This window comes from Ascaphus truei, chromosome 1 (genome assembly GCF_040206685.1).
Source record: "Ascaphus truei isolate aAscTru1 chromosome 1, aAscTru1.hap1, whole genome shotgun sequence".
Taxonomy (NCBI): Eukaryota; Metazoa; Chordata; class Amphibia; order Anura; family Ascaphidae; genus Ascaphus; species Ascaphus truei.
Window position 1 is genome coordinate 138,117,592 of NC_134483.1, and position 9,619 is coordinate 138,127,210.

The following is a 9,619-nucleotide window of genomic DNA, read 5'->3' on the forward strand; positions in this document are numbered from 1 at the left end:
GTTAGGTTGCACAATCACAAATCTTGCTGAATCAGGCGAAACAAGCATGTATTTGATTGCGCGCCATATTTAAAGGCAACGTGTACTGCTAATCATTCTCTGTGTTGTTGGGAGTGAGAGAGAGAGAGACGCACAGAGCTGGACGATTGAAGATTTGCATATTGACTGAGAGACTTGTTGTGTATTGGGTGAGCTTTGTCCTTTGTTGTTTTGTTTACATCTTTGTCTTGTTTTATATGTGGAAGTGGTTCGTGTGATTGCCTGTACATTTCTTGTCTGTTTTTTGTGAGTGCTGGAAGTATGCCCGCAAAGCGTGGGAAGAGTGATGCTGGTGGGAGTGGGACTGCTACTCGTGCGAGTACGCGTCGGAGTGAACGTTCTGTTCAGGGGAGTGATGTTGCTGGTGCACCGAGTGGTGTTGCTGAGAGTGGGAGTGCTGTTGCTGGGAGTGGGAGTGCTGGTGCTGCGAGTGGTGTTGCTGGGAGTGGGAGTGCTGTTGCTGGGAGTGGGAGTGCTGTTGTTGGGAGTGGGAGTGCTGGTGCTGCGAGTGGTGTTTCTGGGAGTGGGAGTGCTGTTGTTGGGAGTGGGAGTGCTGTTGCTGTGAGTGGGAGTGCTGGTGCTGGGAGTGCTGGTGCTAGGAGTGGGAGTGCTGGTGCTGGGAGTGCTGCTGGTGGCGCAGTTGCTGATGGGGTGGATGGTGGTGGCGTGCTTGCTGGTGGCCAGCTTTTGGAGGCTCTTCCATTGGAAGAAGGAGAGTCCAGTCAGCACCAGCCAAGCTCTGACCCTAAACCTGCTCGGAAGAAACGTGTGGAGAAGCCACGTAATCCTCGCTTCAATGACCAGGAAAATACAGCTCTTGTCACTGGCATTCTGGAGCACTATGACAGTATCTATGGACATTTAGTAGGTAAGTGTACCTTTACATTTATTATTCAAATACATGTGATCCTAGGTCATCTGAGTTTTGTTCATATGCAAATATGGGTACACAATATTTTTCTATGTTCATTAGTGTGGAAACACAGCTTTTTATCATGCCTTACAAGGACAAATAAACACAGGCGGTCAATTTGCCATAACTGCATACAATATGAATGCAAGCTTGCTTACATGTATAGGTTTAGTAGTGAATGCTCATGTGCTTCACATATTACACATAAAACAGCATGTTTGCTATCTCTTGGAACAGCTAGCAGTGTAGGAAACTGGTGCTTATATTATTATTAATTCACCTCATATCTTTTATATGTTTTTCAAGGGCGGACAAGTGCAGCAAGCAAAAAAGAAATGTGGGACACAATAGTCATTGGTGTCAATGCCTGTGGGAATCGTGTCAGGGACAAGTATCATTGTCGGAAAAGATTTGATGATATTAGGTCCAAATTGAAAAAGAAAATACAAGACCAACGCGTGCATGCTACTGGCACTGGAGGTGGGCCCACACCACAACGTCTCATATTGACTCCATTGGAGGAGCTGCTTCGGCCAAAATTACTTACCGTCGTCGTGGAAGGCTTGGCTGGTGACCGTGACATTGGAATTTATCCGTCACAATTTCCAGCAGGTGATAAATATTACTGTACTAGGCGTGTCGTTGCTTACACTTATTTTGCATATTTACACTGCTTTTTATACTGTCTTCACAATATAAGCATACCTGCATCTATATATGTATATGTCTTATTCTGTATATATATATATCTCAAAATAGACATATATGTAGTAGTCCTACTAAAAGCAGTAACTAATATAGCACGTGCCATTGCGTGCTCATTTACATGTGAATTCCCAAAATGCATAGCTGCAGTGGAAGCAATTGATGGTGGGCGAAGATGGGGAACAACAGGGTAGTACACATGTGTAACACATGTTAATCAGAAATTATTACTAGCTACAGGTACAGAACAGAAATATGTAGAATATTATTGTGTATTTTATTTATTTTACTCCGACAAACATGACATTACTGCCTATTTTAAGCATGCATCAAATATATTGCATGCAACGGCCTACAAACATCACTTGCACTAACACATCTATAGTTGTTTATGAAAAGGTCCATTTTTGCTTTAACTCATATACAGACAGCATAATGAGGCACACGTATCATATTTTATGTCATTGTTTTCATAACTTAAAAACTGCACACGACTATTTAGCTCATCTACCATTGTGTTAAAGCAGCTGCAATTAATATCTCATCACAGCATACACTTCAACAGAGGGGGTGGGGTTCAGCACACACACTAATTGCAGCCTCATTTTAGGGTCAACTTAGTTCACACCATTTTCACCTGTTTCAAGTCATTGAAAGGTGTGGCTGATTAGGCTTTTTGTGGAAGGGAATACCGTTATTACAACCTGACTAGCACAACTGAAGTTAATCACACTCATTTGAAAGCTTCACTTTAGCTACTAAATGCCCCAACAACTCATTACTTATCAAAGCGTACGTCACACATTAGTTCACTCATATCTATAGTTGAACTACTATCAAAGACACATTATCACACACTGCATGTGTTGTCTTGTTGAGTCACAGCCACATTCAGGTGTGCCACATCTTCGATTAATGTACCACACATATCCTCTACCAAAAACAACACTTTTTGCAATATGACCACCTTCATGATAACCATTGTGAATGGTCATCTCATGATAGTTATGTACATTATGATACTGATATCACTACACAACATATGATTTTAAGGTACAAATTGAATCTATTTATCCTCACGCATTACTGCAGAAACATAGTATGTTGTATGTTAGGGAACTCAAAACTTCTAAGTACACAGGCATGTACAGTGTTATTACAACTATTTATGTTCACTTTCACACACATTTTCGGTTAAGGAACTGATGTTGTTAGTTAATCATAAATACAGAACATACAGTACAATAAGTGTTTGTTCAATATTTACACATGTAAATGTCAAACTTATGTTATTGTTATATATAGTTGCCCCTGGAGGACATGTGTCACCTGAGATGAACAAGTGTCTTCACCTGGGTCAGCCAGCTCAACACAACTACAAGGTGAGTGTATCAGTTGGTGGCCATATAATATGTGCTCTTCTATATGTTATGTTGTCATGTTCATTATTTGTTTTGCACATCTTCTTTAAATAGGATTACTTAGTGTCAGTGAAAATTAAGTGTAAGGCAACATGTATTGTGTTAGTGATATGAACTATCATGTAGGACTTCTGAGTTTAGAGCAACTTTTCATTCATTCATATTTCATACTGAGTCCAAACATTATTCGTAAGTCAAGGTAGTTTTTAATGTGAGGTTATAAAACGTATGCTAACATGTTAGGTGTTACTTAGGACACAGTACAATTACATAGTAACACAGCATACATTAACATGCCATTTAATAATGTGTACATTTCTTTTTAGAACATCATGGTGATGAGGATGATGAGGATGATGAGGATGACGCCGCAGAAGAGACTGAAATACAATCAAGTGACCATGAAGAGGTGCCAATAGAAACTGTTGTACCGCCAAATCGTCCATCAACTTCCACATACGATGCAATTGTAGCTTCAGAGGGAAAAATAGTGGACGCAGAAAATCGTCGCCATTCAGACATGATGACAGTGCTGGAAAGGATGATTGGACTGCAGGAAGAAACAGTATCACAATTGGCACATCTCCACAGAGTCTTCATTGAAGTGCCTAAACAGTTGCAAAAAATCAACACCTCATTCGAAGCATTAGTTGTTCAGCAAACCCAAGCTAATTACTGGAGAATGACTAATGTACCCCAATTCAACACCTCACAGGCTGGATCATTACATGCTGGCCACTTCTCACCACATTCATCTGATCTTCAGTCACCAGGTCCCAATGTTACCGGTCAAGTAGCACACATTGGTGTGCAGGTTCCTGACGACATCCTACCGCTGCCATCTGTACTACATCACCAGCTGACACCTACAAAGGAGGCCACAAAAACACAACAGCACAAGCAGTTAGTACTGACCAGGAAAGATGAAACGGACCAACCATGTGTTGTGCACGGTGTACCAACTTGCTCACATGTGTCACTGCCCACAAGCCCTGTTGGTGAACAGTCACTGCCCAAAAGCCCTGTAGGTGAGTCACTGCCCACAAGCCCTGTAGGTGAGTCACTGCCCATAAGCCCTGCCCGTGAAGTGCCAGAGGCCACTCAAAGTGGCTCTGTTGTGGCGAAAGTTGGTGGCAAACGGAAAAAAAAATGCAAGAGACAACAAGCAGGCCTGTTACTCGCTCACAAAAGGAACAAAAAAAATAAATGTTATAATTCACTCAATATGTCTCTGCCCTTGTTTTGTTGACTTCACATTATCTAATTAATATTGTATGTATGCTGAAGACTGTGTTGTTTCCAAACTTTCAACTATGTTCTTGTACACGTGAAGTTTTGGAAATGTTAACACTCAATTAATGAATAGTGTTATAAATATTTATGTATTAATCGTCTGTTCAGTAATGGTCCACCTGGAACCAGTTGCAAAGTTTAGAGAAGCTGCCATTGACTTTGCAGCAAAACATTGCATTTGGGTGTGTTAATTGATGTAAGAATTGCATATGCATATTAGTCACATGCAATTATAAAAACACCTAAGTAACTGCAAACATCTTTCTTGTACGTGTACAGCAGGATTATGTGTAAATTATTACTTACCTTTGCCTTGCTTGGGCATTCTAATTTTGTCCTTTAATCATTTGTGTGTTCTTGTTTCAATAACATCTCAGAATGTATAATAATATATATACACACACACACACACACACACACACACACACACACTGAGTGTGTGTGTGTGTGTATATATATATATATATATATATATATATATATATATATATATAGTACTATATAAACTGGTATACATGTATTTTACAAACTAATACACTTCATGCTTCCTTGTGAAAGCACACTATTTTAATAATACAGGCATAATGTTTGAGAAATATCCTAAGTATGAGACTCTAACAGTATTGTGGTTAAACAAATGTTTATTACTTAATTCAATCATGTTTCTCACCATTTAAATAGGTTTCATACAAGGTATACTTACTGCCATCAATGTTGTGTGTACTCCTGCAATATTAAAAAAAATAAAATATAATATATAAATATATATATATTTTTATAAGAGAGATATATTTAGATATATATATATACACACGTATTTAAACTCATGCAGACAGGGAGTTAACCAGACTTTCACATACACACAGAAATGTAAGCGGGGAAAAAACATTTCTTTTTGCAGGTGTGTATTTTTACTGATATGCCTGGCTAAGAACTATTTTCACACAGTGGTCTTAGTTAGTTTTCAAAAAAACACTATGTGAACGAATTCAAAGTCTAGGGATGTTTTTCAGAAACGAGATAAAAGAAGGAGAAATGTTTCTCCCACAGTCCCATATCACTAACCACAACTGTTAACCCAATTAGATTTACAAATCCAATTGGCGTTTGAAATAAGGAGTCAAAGTAGTTAGTTTTGATGACCTTGACAAGGAAAAACAGGAGTTTGTTAGCCATTCAGCACATTCATTTTGATGAGCAAATAACACAGACCTGCACACAGCTTTTGAGCTACTCAGACATGGCTGATGAATTCGTTACCAATATTAATCCCCTTTTAGGGTATAAGTACATGATCTGTGAAACCATCTTGAACAGTCGCGGACAGAAAGCAAGCACACGCCAAATCGATGATTTCATTCGAGCAAAATATCCTTATTACCAAGACCGTAAGCATGCACGGAATTTTAATTCCTCAATAAGATTCACTTTATCAAGTAATGACTTTTTTGAACGTGACCAGGATAAGCTACAACACACCTATGGTTTCTGGAAGATTGCCCAGGAAAAACAATTTCTCCTGAAAGACGGCACTTATATTGTCGTGAAAGGCATATTTATTCCTAATGGCAATAGCAATGTATCTGCTACTACTGATCCGTTTGAATCGATACGTGCTGCAATATCTGCAGCCTCCATTCCTGAAACCCACATTGTACAAGAACAAAAGTACTATGATTATGTACCAAGCCTTTCAGCTGAAAATGCATTGGAATGGGAACCCGAAGAAATGAACCTACCTCCCGACCAATTATTTGAAGAAAGCAGTGGCGATTCCTATGAGCGCTTCCTGGAGGAGATATGTGTCATACTGGATTCAGCGGTTGGGTCAAGCGTGGATGAAAATGCCTTGCATTTCTGGAGCGACCAGTTGCAGCCAGGCGAAGAGTTAATTCTAGAAGAATGGTAAATATAACAATCGTTATGCGTTGACTCTGCGTTTAAATTTTTTTTTTTTTGTAACCACCATTTTCACTTTCAATGCGTGGATACAGCGTAACATTGCAGACTGCATAACATGTAGCGATCACAAACAAATTGTTTCCTAATACAATATAGTAGAACCTGAAAGAGTAGTACACATTGCTGACGGAATACATATACGTACTTTCCTATCCCTTTAAACATATTAGCAACATTTTTCCATAACTCTAACACATACCTGTTTTGTTATCATGCAACATCTACAACATTGAAAACCGGGTCCACCACGTATGACGTGGGACCCTTGTCATGGGCCAAGGCGTCCTTAAAAAGGATTACGGATGTAAGTCCCGCCCCCAAGCGACGTGCGCGCCTCAAAGCCTATTGGCTGTCATGTTTTGTTATAGTAACGGTAACTGCAGTGTGTGATGCGTGCGGCTCAGTGTTTGTAGGCGTACCCTGGGCGTTAGCCGAATGTTAATTGAGTGGGAGGAGTGTTAGCGTGCGTTTCACGCTGGCTTAACATGACGTCACACGTATTGCATTTGCGCATTGTGTTATCGGCCGTCCTTTCTGTCCAAACACGTCTGGTTTAAAAGAATACAGATGTACTCGTTTAGAATGATTTTAGTTTCATCTTCATTGTATTTGAAATAAACATGTGATGTTTACTGGTATTTTCTACATGTATTGAACGCACAACGTTCGCTTTGTTTTGCGCATGCGCTAACAGTTAGTGGAGCCAAGCGTGAAGTGCGTGCGCACACTAAGATGTGCGCGCACATTTTTCAGTATACAGGCAACGTTCACTTCATATACATAGTTATGGCTGCTACAAATGATAATAAAAATTACATACTGATGTACACTTGTAGTTGTAACATATAAATGAGTGACGTGTGTATGTACACAATCATATAGAGCTGTGTAACGCGTTGTCACGGATACATATATAGTAAGGTGCCATATTTGACCATCATGTGTTTGCTGTATTTCAGAGATGTCGGGGAAGATACAATCGGATCAATGTATGATTTCAGAAGAGTCTACCTTTATATGAGATGATTGTGAGGAGGAGCCACCGACTACTATACTACATATGGAACTAATTTTATATTGCTTGCAGCGCTTATTAACAAACAATTAAAAAAGTGATACCCTTATGCCTATATTGCATAAGCACTTAATTAACATAATGATGTTGCAAAATAGTGCCTCTTGAATTTTTCTTGAGTGTTCTTTAATGACTACTAACATTTTATGACATGGTGTGTTTTTTATATAACAACCATTCCCACTCTGCTAACACATTTGTGTATTCTATTGTGTAATGGAACGTATGACTGTCGAAACTATGTAACAATAATAATAATAATAATATGAGCATGTTCATGTATAGGGCTGCTAGTTGTACGCAGCGATTTACAGACACATGTTTCAGCCTGAGGTCCCTGGCCCGTGGAACGTACAAATGTTTTTTTGCCGCATGAGGCACAGGGAGATAAAGTGACTTGGCCAAGGTCACAAGGAGCCCACACCGGGAATTGAACCAGACTCCCCTGCTTCAAACTATCAGTGCCAGTGTGTGTCTTTACTCACTGAGCCACTCCTTCTCCCAATGTAAAGGACACTTACAACCAAGTAGCCATTTATATTTAAAATCTCTTGTTACATGGGTATGTAGATAAAATGGTTTGGGACTGTAGCAAATAATGTTACTGGCCAGATGTTATGGTCCCCTCCAATGCATGATGTTCTGAATATGACATCACCATCATGTTATGAAGTACGTTTCTGTGTATATTTCATTAACCTAACTAACTATAGTTTACGGTGTTTATTAATCGTTTAAAAATACATAGTATAGTCAATATGATGATATAAGCTACCATAATAAAGCTGGTGTTATCATTTGTCGGTGTTATACATGGATCCTACACCAATTGATAGAGACACAAACAGTTGTCTTAAAAAGTGTGTCTATGCTAGTGATGAATGTGCTCCCGTAAGTAAACAAATAAGTACAGTTATCCCCTTTTCTCCAAACACCTCTATATTACATTAATGGAAATTATAAGGAAACATACATAAAATGTGATGAAATGTGAGTAATCATTTTGTAATACAATGCACATGAAACCTCAAGAGTAGCTAAATGCATATACATGATACAGAAAGTACATATATGTAACATTTGTGTTTAAACCAATATGTTGGGTTTTTAGTTCAAATAATTATAGGAAGATTGAGGTAGCCACATCTTATGAGAGATGTCAGCAAATATACATACCATGATCAGTCATACTGCAAATATACCTATAATGCAAAGGAACAATATATAACTTGCAAACATTGACATGCCATCTTCAGTACCGTAAAGAACACATCAAAGTGTGTATTTGGTGTTAAATGTGCAACACCATGTATATTTAATGACATTCAAAATGTAAATCAGCCTGGTGTACACATCATCTGGATGTACATGTTACACTGCACCAATAACATTGTATGTAAGCATACTAGAAGCATGAATGAGTATGGGCATAATATGTGTTTTGTCTTAGCATAAGGAATAACACAATGCTAAAATATTATTGCTTTGTTACCCAAGTTGTATTCACATACACACAACTAAAGTACAATTGAAGAGGGATTCTATAACCTGTGCAACAATAACATACCGGTGCCACATCCCTTTGTGCACACAGCAGAGAAAAGAAAGGTGTGCAACCCATATTCATCTGTGTCCTACCAGAAGGGTATATAAAAAAACATTCTTGTTAAGATAACATAATGTAACTATAAAAGTATAACTTGGAACATATCTGTTTGTACTTACAAGAAAAAAATGAATTGATGAGATTCTGGCGTGTCTGGCCACCACTGGCTGTTTGTTCATTTTCAGCAGCTACATGGGTGGGATGCTCGTCTACCAAAGCCTCAGCTAGGTCTGACTGTACATTGTGCCTGAGTGCAACATTGTGCAAAATGCAACAGGCAAGGATAATATCAGACACTTTTTGAGGCTTGTATAGAAGAGCCCCACCAGTTCTGTCCAGACACCTAAACCTGGTCTTGAGTAGGCCAAATGTCCTCTCTATAACAGATCTTGTAGATATATGGGCTGCATTGTACCTCTCCTCTGCTTCAGTTTGAGGGTTTAGCACCGGAGTCAAGAGCTACGGCCTAATTCCGTATCCTGAGTCACCTATAATGAATGGAGCACACATAAGCTGACATTAGTGATCAAATTGTACAATGCCAACATTCCTAAATACAAATGTGTTTTGTGTTAGAACATGTAAATGTGTACTCACCCAGCAGC

At 39.0% G+C, this 9,619-nt stretch overlaps 1 long non-coding RNA gene across 1 annotated transcript; it reads right to left on the reverse strand.

Moving 5' to 3' along the window:
- Nucleotides 1-3,277: 3,277 nt before the first annotated feature.
- On the reverse strand, nt 3,278-9,181 carry LOC142492561 (uncharacterized). The gene is made up of 6 exons (XR_012800847.1): nt 8,976-9,181; nt 8,585-8,610; nt 6,111-6,265; nt 5,075-5,097; nt 3,825-3,944; nt 3,278-3,628 (listed from the first exon to the last, which is right to left on the reverse strand). It is a non-coding gene; the product is annotated as an uncharacterized LOC142492561 (long non-coding RNA).
- Between the last annotated feature and the right edge of the window lie 438 nt (nt 9,182-9,619).